This window comes from Trachinotus anak, unplaced genomic scaffold (assembly GCF_046630095.1).
Source record: "Trachinotus anak isolate AG129_WGS33_773 ecotype Australia unplaced genomic scaffold, CSIRO_AGI_Tana_v1 ptg000009l, whole genome shotgun sequence".
Taxonomy (NCBI): Eukaryota; Metazoa; Chordata; class Actinopteri; order Carangiformes; family Carangidae; genus Trachinotus; species Trachinotus anak.
The window spans coordinates 5,741-20,366 of record NW_027273860.1 but is presented as its reverse complement, the minus strand read 5'-3'; positions in this window follow the sequence as shown (position 1 = coordinate 20,366).

Sequence of the window (14,626 nt, the reverse complement as noted above, 5' to 3'; positions counted from 1 at the left end):
GTTAGGGTTAGGGTTAGGTTAGGAAAAAAGAGTCAGGGACCCTCAATTGGGTCCCTGAAGTGCACGGTCCTTATGTTGGCCCTTCCCAGGGCCTGCCAGGCATGCCCTGGCCTAAAAATTGGTCCTCCTCCCAGACTTGTTGGGTCAATTTCCCTTTAAAAATTAGGCTCTCACGTCCTCTAAGCACCTCTAACCATTAGCCATCCTGGCGACAAAAAATTACTAATTAGCTTGATACTCTAGCCCTTGTAGCTACGTTTCGGAACTTGTTTGTCCTTCTTCAGGCTCAGCTAGAGTAATAACCCTACTTGGGTTTTCCATCAACTGTTTTTATCCACTTGTTTTTAAATCATGAAATTATTTATCTTTTTAACTTGTTTTTAACATCAAATTATTTATCTTTTTATTATTTATCGCCCACAATGAATTTATTAACCCTTCCCCTTCTTGGGATAGGGTTAAATAAGGTTAGGGTCAGGCAAGGTCACCCTGGTTGGGGTTAGGATTAAAGCCATGGGAGGGCTTCCTCCTCCTAGGGGTCTCACACGGCGGGCTATACCGTTTGACAGGTCCCAGTCAATCTGTTAAAAACAGCGGGTCCAACATAGGCACTGGCTGGATTAGGTTAGGAAAAAAGAGTCAGGGACCCTCAATTGGGTCCCTGAAGTGCACGGTCCTTATGTTGGCCCTTCCCAGGGCCTGCCAGGCATGCCCTGGCCTAAAAATTGGTCCTCCTCCCAGACTTGTTGGGTCAATTTCCCTTTAAAAATTAGGCTCTCACGTCCTCTAAGCACCTCTAACCATTAGCCATCCTGGCGACAAAAAATTACTAATTAGCTTGATACTCTAGCCCTTGTAGCTACGTTTCGGAACTTGTTTGTCCTTCTTCAGGCTCAGCTAGAGTAATAACCCTACTTGGGTTTTCCATCAACTGTTTTTATCCACTTGTTTTTAAATCATGAAATTATTTATCTTTTTAACTTGTTTTTAACATCAAATTATTTATCTTTTTATTATTTATCGCCCACAATGAATTTATTAACCCTTCCCCTTCTTGGGATAGGGTTAAATAAGGTTAGGGTCAGGCAAGGTCACCCTGGTTGGGGTTAGGATTAAAGCCATGGGAGGGCTTCCTCCTCCTAGGGGTCTCACACGGCGGGCTATACCGTTTGACAGGTCCCAGTCAATCTGTTAAAAACAGCGGGTCCAACATAGGCACTGGCTGGATTAGGTTAGGAAAAAAGAGTCAGGGACCCTCAATTGGGTCCCTGAAGTGCACGGTCCTTATGTTGGCCCTTCCCAGGGCCTGCCAGGCATGCCCTGGCCTAAAAATTGGTCCTCCTCCCAGACTTGTTGGGTCAATTTCCCTTTAAAAATTAGGCTCTCACGTCCTCTAAGCACCTCTAACCATTAGCCATCCTGGCGACAAAAAATTACTAATTAGCTTGATACTCTAGCCCTTGTAGCTACGTTTCGGAACTTGTTTGTCCTTCTTCAGGCTCAGCTAGAGTAATAACCCTACTTGGGTTTTCCATCAACTGTTTTTATCCACTTGTTTTTAAATCATGAAATTATTTATCTTTTTAACTTGTTTTTAACATCAAATTATTTATCTTTTTATTATTTATCGCCCACAATGAATTTATTAACCCTTCCCCTTCTTGGGATAGGGTTAAATAAGGTTAGGGTCAGGCAAGGTCACCCTGGTTGGGGTTAGGATTAAAGCCATGGGAGGGCTTCCTCCTCCTAGGGGTCTCACACGGCGGGCTATACCGTTTGACAGGTCCCAGTCAATCTGTTAAAAACAGCGGGTCCAACATAGGCACTGGCTGGATTAGGTTAGGAAAAAAGAGTCAGGGACCCTCAATTGGGTCCCTGAAGTGCACGGTCCTTATGTTGGCCCTTCCCAGGGCCTGCCAGGCATGCCCTGGCCTAAAAATTGGTCCTCCTCCCAGACTTGTTGGGTCAATTTCCCTTTAAAAATTAGGCTCTCACGTCCTCTAAGCACCTCTAACCATTAGCCATCCTGGCGACAAAAAATTACTAATTAGCTTGATACTCTAGCCCTTGTAGCTACGTTTCGGAACTTGTTTGTCCTTCTTCAGGCTCAGCTAGAGTAATAACCCTACTTGGGTTTTCCATCAACTGTTTTTATCCACTTGTTTTTAAATCATGAAATTATTTATCTTTTTAACTTGTTTTTAACATCAAATTATTTATCTTTTTATTATTTATCGCCCACAATGAATTTATTAACCCTTCCCCTTCTTGGGATAGGGTTAAATAAGGTTAGGGTCAGGCAAGGTCACCCTGGTTGGGGTTAGGATTAAAGCCATGGGAGGGCTTCCTCCTCCTAGGGGTCTCACACGGCGGGCTATACCGTTTGACAGGTCCCAGTCAATCTGTTAAAAACAGCGGGTCCAACATAGGCACTGGCTGGATTAGGTTAGGAAAAAAGAGTCAGGGACCCTCAATTGGGTCCCTGAAGTGCACGGTCCTTATGTTGGCCCTTCCCAGGGCCTGCCAGGCATGCCCTGGCCTAAAAATTGGTCCTCCTCCCAGACTTGTTGGGTCAATTTCCCTTTAAAAATTAGGCTCTCACGTCCTCTAAGCACCTCTAACCATTAGCCATCCTGGCGACAAAAAATTACTAATTAGCTTGATACTCTAGCCCTTGTAGCTACGTTTCGGAACTTGTTTGTCCTTCTTCAGGCTCAGCTAGAGTAATAACCCTACTTGGGTTTTCCATCAACTGTTTTTATCCACTTGTTTTTAAATCATGAAATTATTTATCTTTTTAACTTGTTTTTAACATCAAATTATTTATCTTTTTATTATTTATCGCCCACAATGAATTTATTAACCCTTCCCCTTCTTGGGATAGGGTTAAATAAGGTTAGGGTCAGGCAAGGTCACCCTGGTTGGGGTTAGGATTAAAGCCATGGGAGGGCTTCCTCCTCCTAGGGGTCTCACACGGCGGGCTATACCGTTTGACAGGTCCCAGTCAATCTGTTAAAAACAGCGGGTCCAACATAGGCACTGGCTGGATTAGGTTAGGAAAAAAGAGTCAGGGACCCTCAATTGGGTCCCTGAAGTGCACGGTCCTTATGTTGGCCCTTCCCAGGGCCTGCCAGGCATGCCCTGGCCTAAAAATTGGTCCTCCTCCCAGACTTGTTGGGTCAATTTCCCTTTAAAAATTAGGCTCTCACGTCCTCTAAGCACCTCTAACCATTAGCCATCCTGGCGACAAAAAATTACTAATTAGCTTGATACTCTAGCCCTTGTAGCTACGTTTCGGAACTTGTTTGTCCTTCTTCAGGCTCAGCTAGAGTAATAACCCTACTTGGGTTTTCCATCAACTGTTTTTATCCACTTGTTTTTAAATCATGAAATTATTTATCTTTTTAACTTGTTTTTAACATCAAATTATTTATCTTTTTATTATTTATCGCCCACAATGAATTTATTAACCCTTCCCCTTCTTGGGATAGGGTTAAATAAGGTTAGGGTCAGGCAAGGTCACCCTGGTTGGGGTTAGGATTAAAGCCATGGGAGGGCTTCCTCCTCCTAGGGGTCTCACACGGCGGGCTATACCGTTTGACAGGTCCCAGTCAATCTGTTAAAAACAGCGGGTCCAACATAGGCACTGGCTGGATTAGGTTAGGAAAAAAGAGTCAGGGACCCTCAATTGGGTCCCTGAAGTGCACGGTCCTTATGTTGGCCCTTCCCAGGGCCTGCCAGGCATGCCCTGGCCTAAAAATTGGTCCTCCTCCCAGACTTGTTGGGTCAATTTCCCTTTAAAAATTAGGCTCTCACGTCCTCTAAGCACCTCTAACCATTAGCCATCCTGGCGACAAAAAATTACTAATTAGCTTGATACTCTAGCCCTTGTAGCTACGTTTCGGAACTTGTTTGTCCTTCTTCAGGCTCAGCTAGAGTAATAACCCTACTTGGGTTTTCCATCAACTGTTTTTATCCACTTGTTTTTAAATCATGAAATTATTTATCTTTTTAACTTGTTTTTAACATCAAATTATTTATCTTTTTATTATTTATCGCCCACAATGAATTTATTAACCCTTCCCCTTCTTGGGATAGGGTTAAATAAGGTTAGGGTCAGGCAAGGTCACCCTGGTTGGGGTTAGGATTAAAGCCATGGGAGGGCTTCCTCCTCCTAGGGGTCTCACACGGCGGGCTATACCGTTTGACAGGTCCCAGTCAATCTGTTAAAAACAGCGGGTCCAACATAGGCACTGGCTGGATTAGGTTAGGAAAAAAGAGTCAGGGACCCTCAATTGGGTCCCTGAAGTGCACGGTCCTTATGTTGGCCCTTCCCAGGGCCTGCCAGGCATGCCCTGGCCTAAAAATTGGTCCTCCTCCCAGACTTGTTGGGTCAATTTCCCTTTAAAAATTAGGCTCTCACGTCCTCTAAGCACCTCTAACCATTAGCCATCCTGGCGACAAAAAATTACTAATTAGCTTGATACTCTAGCCCTTGTAGCTACGTTTCGGAACTTGTTTGTCCTTCTTCAGGCTCAGCTAGAGTAATAACCCTACTTGGGTTTTCCATCAACTGTTTTTATCCACTTGTTTTTAAATCATGAAATTATTTATCTTTTTAACTTGTTTTTAACATCAAATTATTTATCTTTTTATTATTTATCGCCCACAATGAATTTATTAACCCTTCCCCTTCTTGGGATAGGGTTAAATAAGGTTAGGGTCAGGCAAGGTCACCCTGGTTGGGGTTAGGATTAAAGCCATGGGAGGGCTTCCTCCTCCTAGGGGTCTCACACGGCGGGCTATACCGTTTGACAGGTCCCAGTCAATCTGTTAAAAACAGCGGGTCCAACATAGGCACTGGCTGGATTAGGTTAGGAAAAAAGAGTCAGGGACCCTCAATTGGGTCCCTGAAGTGCACGGTCCTTATGTTGGCCCTTCCCAGGGCCTGCCAGGCATGCCCTGGCCTAAAAATTGGTCCTCCTCCCAGACTTGTTGGGTCAATTTCCCTTTAAAAATTAGGCTCTCACGTCCTCTAAGCACCTCTAACCATTAGCCATCCTGGCGACAAAAAATTACTAATTAGCTTGATACTCTAGCCCTTGTAGCTACGTTTCGGAACTTGTTTGTCCTTCTTCAGGCTCAGCTAGAGTAATAACCCTACTTGGGTTTTCCATCAACTGTTTTTATCCACTTGTTTTTAAATCATGAAATTATTTATCTTTTTAACTTGTTTTTAACATCAAATTATTTATCTTTTTATTATTTATCGCCCACAATGAATTTATTAACCCTTCCCCTTCTTGGGATAGGGTTAAATAAGGTTAGGGTCAGGCAAGGTCACCCTGGTTGGGGTTAGGATTAAAGCCATGGGAGGGCTTCCTCCTCCTAGGGGTCTCACACGGCGGGCTATACCGTTTGACAGGTCCCAGTCAATCTGTTAAAAACAGCGGGTCCAACATAGGCACTGGCTGGATTAGGTTAGGAAAAAAGAGTCAGGGACCCTCAATTGGGTCCCTGAAGTGCACGGTCCTTATGTTGGCCCTTCCCAGGGCCTGCCAGGCATGCCCTGGCCTAAAAATTGGTCCTCCTCCCAGACTTGTTGGGTCAATTTCCCTTTAAAAATTAGGCTCTCACGTCCTCTAAGCACCTCTAACCATTAGCCATCCTGGCGACAAAAAATTACTAATTAGCTTGATACTCTAGCCCTTGTAGCTACGTTTCGGAACTTGTTTGTCCTTCTTCAGGCTCAGCTAGAGTAATAACCCTACTTGGGTTTTCCATCAACTGTTTTTATCCACTTGTTTTTAAATCATGAAATTATTTATCTTTTTAACTTGTTTTTAACATCAAATTATTTATCTTTTTATTATTTATCGCCCACAATGAATTTATTAACCCTTCCCCTTCTTGGGATAGGGTTAAATAAGGTTAGGGTCAGGCAAGGTCACCCTGGTTGGGGTTAGGATTAAAGCCATGGGAGGGCTTCCTCCTCCTAGGGGTCTCACACGGCGGGCTATACCGTTTGACAGGTCCCAGTCAATCTGTTAAAAACAGCGGGTCCAACATAGGCACTGGCTGGATTAGGTTAGGAAAAAAGAGTCAGGGACCCTCAATTGGGTCCCTGAAGTGCACGGTCCTTATGTTGGCCCTTCCCAGGGCCTGCCAGGCATGCCCTGGCCTAAAAATTGGTCCTCCTCCCAGACTTGTTGGGTCAATTTCCCTTTAAAAATTAGGCTCTCACGTCCTCTAAGCACCTCTAACCATTAGCCATCCTGGCGACAAAAAATTACTAATTAGCTTGATACTCTAGCCCTTGTAGCTACGTTTCGGAACTTGTTTGTCCTTCTTCAGGCTCAGCTAGAGTAATAACCCTACTTGGGTTTTCCATCAACTGTTTTTATCCACTTGTTTTTAAATCATGAAATTATTTATCTTTTTAACTTGTTTTTAACATCAAATTATTTATCTTTTTATTATTTATCGCCCACAATGAATTTATTAACCCTTCCCCTTCTTGGGATAGGGTTAAATAAGGTTAGGGTCAGGCAAGGTCACCCTGGTTGGGGTTAGGATTAAAGCCATGGGAGGGCTTCCTCCTCCTAGGGGTCTCACACGGCGGGCTATACCGTTTGACAGGTCCCAGTCAATCTGTTAAAAACAGCGGGTCCAACATAGGCACTGGCTGGATTAGGTTAGGAAAAAAGAGTCAGGGACCCTCAATTGGGTCCCTGAAGTGCACGGTCCTTATGTTGGCCCTTCCCAGGGCCTGCCAGGCATGCCCTGGCCTAAAAATTGGTCCTCCTCCCAGACTTGTTGGGTCAATTTCCCTTTAAAAATTAGGCTCTCACGTCCTCTAAGCACCTCTAACCATTAGCCATCCTGGCGACAAAAAATTACTAATTAGCTTGATACTCTAGCCCTTGTAGCTACGTTTCGGAACTTGTTTGTCCTTCTTCAGGCTCAGCTAGAGTAATAACCCTACTTGGGTTTTCCATCAACTGTTTTTATCCACTTGTTTTTAAATCATGAAATTATTTATCTTTTTAACTTGTTTTTAACATCAAATTATTTATCTTTTTATTATTTATCGCCCACAATGAATTTATTAACCCTTCCCCTTCTTGGGATAGGGTTAAATAAGGTTAGGGTCAGGCAAGGTCACCCTGGTTGGGGTTAGGATTAAAGCCATGGGAGGGCTTCCTCCTCCTAGGGGTCTCACACGGCGGGCTATACCGTTTGACAGGTCCCAGTCAATCTGTTAAAAACAGCGGGTCCAACATAGGCACTGGCTGGATTAGGTTAGGAAAAAAGAGTCAGGGACCCTCAATTGGGTCCCTGAAGTGCACGGTCCTTATGTTGGCCCTTCCCAGGGCCTGCCAGGCATGCCCTGGCCTAAAAATTGGTCCTCCTCCCAGACTTGTTGGGTCAATTTCCCTTTAAAAATTAGGCTCTCACGTCCTCTAAGCACCTCTAACCATTAGCCATCCTGGCGACAAAAAATTACTAATTAGCTTGATACTCTAGCCCTTGTAGCTACGTTTCGGAACTTGTTTGTCCTTCTTCAGGCTCAGCTAGAGTAATAACCCTACTTGGGTTTTCCATCAACTGTTTTTATCCACTTGTTTTTAAATCATGAAATTATTTATCTTTTTAACTTGTTTTTAACATCAAATTATTTATCTTTTTATTATTTATCGCCCACAATGAATTTATTAACCCTTCCCCTTCTTGGGATAGGGTTAAATAAGGTTAGGGTCAGGCAAGGTCACCCTGGTTGGGGTTAGGATTAAAGCCATGGGAGGGCTTCCTCCTCCTAGGGGTCTCACACGGCGGGCTATACCGTTTGACAGGTCCCAGTCAATCTGTTAAAAACAGCGGGTCCAACATAGGCACTGGCTGGATTAGGTTAGGAAAAAAGAGTCAGGGACCCTCAATTGGGTCCCTGAAGTGCACGGTCCTTATGTTGGCCCTTCCCAGGGCCTGCCAGGCATGCCCTGGCCTAAAAATTGGTCCTCCTCCCAGACTTGTTGGGTCAATTTCCCTTTAAAAATTAGGCTCTCACGTCCTCTAAGCACCTCTAACCATTAGCCATCCTGGCGACAAAAAATTACTAATTAGCTTGATACTCTAGCCCTTGTAGCTACGTTTCGGAACTTGTTTGTCCTTCTTCAGGCTCAGCTAGAGTAATAACCCTACTTGGGTTTTCCATCAACTGTTTTTATCCACTTGTTTTTAAATCATGAAATTATTTATCTTTTTAACTTGTTTTTAACATCAAATTATTTATCTTTTTATTATTTATCGCCCACAATGAATTTATTAACCCTTCCCCTTCTTGGGATAGGGTTAAATAAGGTTAGGGTCAGGCAAGGTCACCCTGGTTGGGGTTAGGATTAAAGCCATGGGAGGGCTTCCTCCTCCTAGGGGTCTCACACGGCGGGCTATACCGTTTGACAGGTCCCAGTCAATCTGTTAAAAACAGCGGGTCCAACATAGGCACTGGCTGGATTAGGTTAGGAAAAAAGAGTCAGGGACCCTCAATTGGGTCCCTGAAGTGCACGGTCCTTATGTTGGCCCTTCCCAGGGCCTGCCAGGCATGCCCTGGCCTAAAAATTGGTCCTCCTCCCAGACTTGTTGGGTCAATTTCCCTTTAAAAATTAGGCTCTCACGTCCTCTAAGCACCTCTAACCATTAGCCATCCTGGCGACAAAAAATTACTAATTAGCTTGATACTCTAGCCCTTGTAGCTACGTTTCGGAACTTGTTTGTCCTTCTTCAGGCTCAGCTAGAGTAATAACCCTACTTGGGTTTTCCATCAACTGTTTTTATCCACTTGTTTTTAAATCATGAAATTATTTATCTTTTTAACTTGTTTTTAACATCAAATTATTTATCTTTTTATTATTTATCGCCCACAATGAATTTATTAACCCTTCCCCTTCTTGGGATAGGGTTAAATAAGGTTAGGGTCAGGCAAGGTCACCCTGGTTGGGGTTAGGATTAAAGCCATGGGAGGGCTTCCTCCTCCTAGGGGTCTCACACGGCGGGCTATACCGTTTGACAGGTCCCAGTCAATCTGTTAAAAACAGCGGGTCCAACATAGGCACTGGCTGGATTAGGTTAGGAAAAAAGAGTCAGGGACCCTCAATTGGGTCCCTGAAGTGCACGGTCCTTATGTTGGCCCTTCCCAGGGCCTGCCAGGCATGCCCTGGCCTAAAAATTGGTCCTCCTCCCAGACTTGTTGGGTCAATTTCCCTTTAAAAATTAGGCTCTCACGTCCTCTAAGCACCTCTAACCATTAGCCATCCTGGCGACAAAAAATTACTAATTAGCTTGATACTCTAGCCCTTGTAGCTACGTTTCGGAACTTGTTTGTCCTTCTTCAGGCTCAGCTAGAGTAATAACCCTACTTGGGTTTTCCATCAACTGTTTTTATCCACTTGTTTTTAAATCATGAAATTATTTATCTTTTTAACTTGTTTTTAACATCAAATTATTTATCTTTTTATTATTTATCGCCCACAATGAATTTATTAACCCTTCCCCTTCTTGGGATAGGGTTAAATAAGGTTAGGGTCAGGCAAGGTCACCCTGGTTGGGGTTAGGATTAAAGCCATGGGAGGGCTTCCTCCTCCTAGGGGTCTCACACGGCGGGCTATACCGTTTGACAGGTCCCAGTCAATCTGTTAAAAACAGCGGGTCCAACATAGGCACTGGCTGGATTAGGTTAGGAAAAAAGAGTCAGGGACCCTCAATTGGGTCCCTGAAGTGCACGGTCCTTATGTTGGCCCTTCCCAGGGCCTGCCAGGCATGCCCTGGCCTAAAAATTGGTCCTCCTCCCAGACTTGTTGGGTCAATTTCCCTTTAAAAATTAGGCTCTCACGTCCTCTAAGCACCTCTAACCATTAGCCATCCTGGCGACAAAAAATTACTAATTAGCTTGATACTCTAGCCCTTGTAGCTACGTTTCGGAACTTGTTTGTCCTTCTTCAGGCTCAGCTAGAGTAATAACCCTACTTGGGTTTTCCATCAACTGTTTTTATCCACTTGTTTTTAAATCATGAAATTATTTATCTTTTTAACTTGTTTTTAACATCAAATTATTTATCTTTTTATTATTTATCGCCCACAATGAATTTATTAACCCTTCCCCTTCTTGGGATAGGGTTAAATAAGGTTAGGGTCAGGCAAGGTCACCCTGGTTGGGGTTAGGATTAAAGCCATGGGAGGGCTTCCTCCTCCTAGGGGTCTCACACGGCGGGCTATACCGTTTGACAGGTCCCAGTCAATCTGTTAAAAACAGCGGGTCCAACATAGGCACTGGCTGGATTAGGTTAGGAAAAAAGAGTCAGGGACCCTCAATTGGGTCCCTGAAGTGCACGGTCCTTATGTTGGCCCTTCCCAGGGCCTGCCAGGCATGCCCTGGCCTAAAAATTGGTCCTCCTCCCAGACTTGTTGGGTCAATTTCCCTTTAAAAATTAGGCTCTCACGTCCTCTAAGCACCTCTAACCATTAGCCATCCTGGCGACAAAAAATTACTAATTAGCTTGATACTCTAGCCCTTGTAGCTACGTTTCGGAACTTGTTTGTCCTTCTTCAGGCTCAGCTAGAGTAATAACCCTACTTGGGTTTTCCATCAACTGTTTTTATCCACTTGTTTTTAAATCATGAAATTATTTATCTTTTTAACTTGTTTTTAACATCAAATTATTTATCTTTTTATTATTTATCGCCCACAATGAATTTATTAACCCTTCCCCTTCTTGGGATAGGGTTAAATAAGGTTAGGGTCAGGCAAGGTCACCCTGGTTGGGGTTAGGATTAAAGCCATGGGAGGGCTTCCTCCTCCTAGGGGTCTCACACGGCGGGCTATACCGTTTGACAGGTCCCAGTCAATCTGTTAAAAACAGCGGGTCCAACATAGGCACTGGCTGGATTAGGTTAGGAAAAAAGAGTCAGGGACCCTCAATTGGGTCCCTGAAGTGCACGGTCCTTATGTTGGCCCTTCCCAGGGCCTGCCAGGCATGCCCTGGCCTAAAAATTGGTCCTCCTCCCAGACTTGTTGGGTCAATTTCCCTTTAAAAATTAGGCTCTCACGTCCTCTAAGCACCTCTAACCATTAGCCATCCTGGCGACAAAAAATTACTAATTAGCTTGATACTCTAGCCCTTGTAGCTACGTTTCGGAACTTGTTTGTCCTTCTTCAGGCTCAGCTAGAGTAATAACCCTACTTGGGTTTTCCATCAACTGTTTTTATCCACTTGTTTTTAAATCATGAAATTATTTATCTTTTTAACTTGTTTTTAACATCAAATTATTTATCTTTTTATTATTTATCGCCCACAATGAATTTATTAACCCTTCCCCTTCTTGGGATAGGGTTAAATAAGGTTAGGGTCAGGCAAGGTCACCCTGGTTGGGGTTAGGATTAAAGCCATGGGAGGGCTTCCTCCTCCTAGGGGTCTCACACGGCGGGCTATACCGTTTGACAGGTCCCAGTCAATCTGTTAAAAACAGCGGGTCCAACATAGGCACTGGCTGGATTAGGTTAGGAAAAAAGAGTCAGGGACCCTCAATTGGGTCCCTGAAGTGCACGGTCCTTATGTTGGCCCTTCCCAGGGCCTGCCAGGCATGCCCTGGCCTAAAAATTGGTCCTCCTCCCAGACTTGTTGGGTCAATTTCCCTTTAAAAATTAGGCTCTCACGTCCTCTAAGCACCTCTAACCATTAGCCATCCTGGCGACAAAAAATTACTAATTAGCTTGATACTCTAGCCCTTGTAGCTACGTTTCGGAACTTGTTTGTCCTTCTTCAGGCTCAGCTAGAGTAATAACCCTACTTGGGTTTTCCATCAACTGTTTTTATCCACTTGTTTTTAAATCATGAAATTATTTATCTTTTTAACTTGTTTTTAACATCAAATTATTTATCTTTTTATTATTTATCGCCCACAATGAATTTATTAACCCTTCCCCTTCTTGGGATAGGGTTAAATAAGGTTAGGGTCAGGCAAGGTCACCCTGGTTGGGGTTAGGATTAAAGCCATGGGAGGGCTTCCTCCTCCTAGGGGTCTCACACGGCGGGCTATACCGTTTGACAGGTCCCAGTCAATCTGTTAAAAACAGCGGGTCCAACATAGGCACTGGCTGGATTAGGTTAGGAAAAAAGAGTCAGGGACCCTCAATTGGGTCCCTGAAGTGCACGGTCCTTATGTTGGCCCTTCCCAGGGCCTGCCAGGCATGCCCTGGCCTAAAAATTGGTCCTCCTCCCAGACTTGTTGGGTCAATTTCCCTTTAAAAATTAGGCTCTCACGTCCTCTAAGCACCTCTAACCATTAGCCATCCTGGCGACAAAAAATTACTAATTAGCTTGATACTCTAGCCCTTGTAGCTACGTTTCGGAACTTGTTTGTCCTTCTTCAGGCTCAGCTAGAGTAATAACCCTACTTGGGTTTTCCATCAACTGTTTTTATCCACTTGTTTTTAAATCATGAAATTATTTATCTTTTTAACTTGTTTTTAACATCAAATTATTTATCTTTTTATTATTTATCGCCCACAATGAATTTATTAACCCTTCCCCTTCTTGGGATAGGGTTAAATAAGGTTAGGGTCAGGCAAGGTCACCCTGGTTGGGGTTAGGATTAAAGCCATGGGAGGGCTTCCTCCTCCTAGGGGTCTCACACGGCGGGCTATACCGTTTGACAGGTCCCAGTCAATCTGTTAAAAACAGCGGGTCCAACATAGGCACTGGCTGGATTAGGTTAGGAAAAAAGAGTCAGGGACCCTCAATTGGGTCCCTGAAGTGCACGGTCCTTATGTTGGCCCTTCCCAGGGCCTGCCAGGCATGCCCTGGCCTAAAAATTGGTCCTCCTCCCAGACTTGTTGGGTCAATTTCCCTTTAAAAATTAGGCTCTCACGTCCTCTAAGCACCTCTAACCATTAGCCATCCTGGCGACAAAAAATTACTAATTAGCTTGATACTCTAGCCCTTGTAGCTACGTTTCGGAACTTGTTTGTCCTTCTTCAGGCTCAGCTAGAGTAATAACCCTACTTGGGTTTTCCATCAACTGTTTTTATCCACTTGTTTTTAAATCATGAAATTATTTATCTTTTTAACTTGTTTTTAACATCAAATTATTTATCTTTTTATTATTTATCGCCCACAATGAATTTATTAACCCTTCCCCTTCTTGGGATAGGGTTAAATAAGGTTAGGGTCAGGCAAGGTCACCCTGGTTGGGGTTAGGATTAAAGCCATGGGAGGGCTTCCTCCTCCTAGGGGTCTCACACGGCGGGCTATACCGTTTGACAGGTCCCAGTCAATCTGTTAAAAACAGCGGGTCCAACATAGGCACTGGCTGGATTAGGTTAGGAAAAAAGAGTCAGGGACCCTCAATTGGGTCCCTGAAGTGCACGGTCCTTATGTTGGCCCTTCCCAGGGCCTGCCAGGCATGCCCTGGCCTAAAAATTGGTCCTCCTCCCAGACTTGTTGGGTCAATTTCCCTTTAAAAATTAGGCTCTCACGTCCTCTAAGCACCTCTAACCATTAGCCATCCTGGCGACAAAAAATTACTAATTAGCTTGATACTCTAGCCCTTGTAGCTACGTTTCGGAACTTGTTTGTCCTTCTTCAGGCTCAGCTAGAGTAATAACCCTACTTGGGTTTTCCATCAACTGTTTTTATCCACTTGTTTTTAAATCATGAAATTATTTATCTTTTTAACTTGTTTTTAACATCAAATTATTTATCTTTTTATTATTTATCGCCCACAATGAATTTATTAACCCTTCCCCTTCTTGGGATAGGGTTAAATAAGGTTAGGGTCAGGCAAGGTCACCCTGGTTGGGGTTAGGATTAAAGCCATGGGAGGGCTTCCTCCTCCTAGGGGTCTCACACGGCGGGCTATACCGTTTGACAGGTCCCAGTCAATCTGTTAAAAACAGCGGGTCCAACATAGGCACTGGCTGGATTAGGTTAGGAAAAAAGAGTCAGGGACCCTCAATTGGGTCCCTGAAGTGCACGGTCCTTATGTTGGCCCTTCCCAGGGCCTGCCAGGCATGCCCTGGCCTAAAAATTGGTCCTCCTCCCAGACTTGTTGGGTCAATTTCCCTTTAAAAATTAGGCTCTCACGTCCTCTAAGCACCTCTAACCATTAGCCATCCTGGCGACAAAAAATTACTAATTAGCTTGATACTCTAGCCCTTGTAGCTACGTTTCGGAACTTGTTTGTCCTTCTTCAGGCTCAGCTAGAGTAATAACCCTACTTGGGTTTTCCATCAACTGTTTTTATCCACTTGTTTTTAAATCATGAAATTATTTATCTTTTTAACTTGTTTTTAACATCAAATTATTTATCTTTTTATTATTTATCGCCCACAATGAATTTATTAACCCTTCCCCTTCTTGGGATAGGGTTAAATAAGGTTAGGGTCAGGCAAGGTCACCCTGGTTGGGGTTAGGATTAAAGCCATGGGAGGGCTTCCTCCTCCTAGGGGTCTCACACGGCGGGCTATACCGTTTGACAGGTCCCAGTCAATCTGTTAAAAACAGCGGGTCCAACATAGGCACTGGCTGGATTAGGTTAGGAAAAAAGAGTCAGGGACCCTCAATTGGGTCCCTGA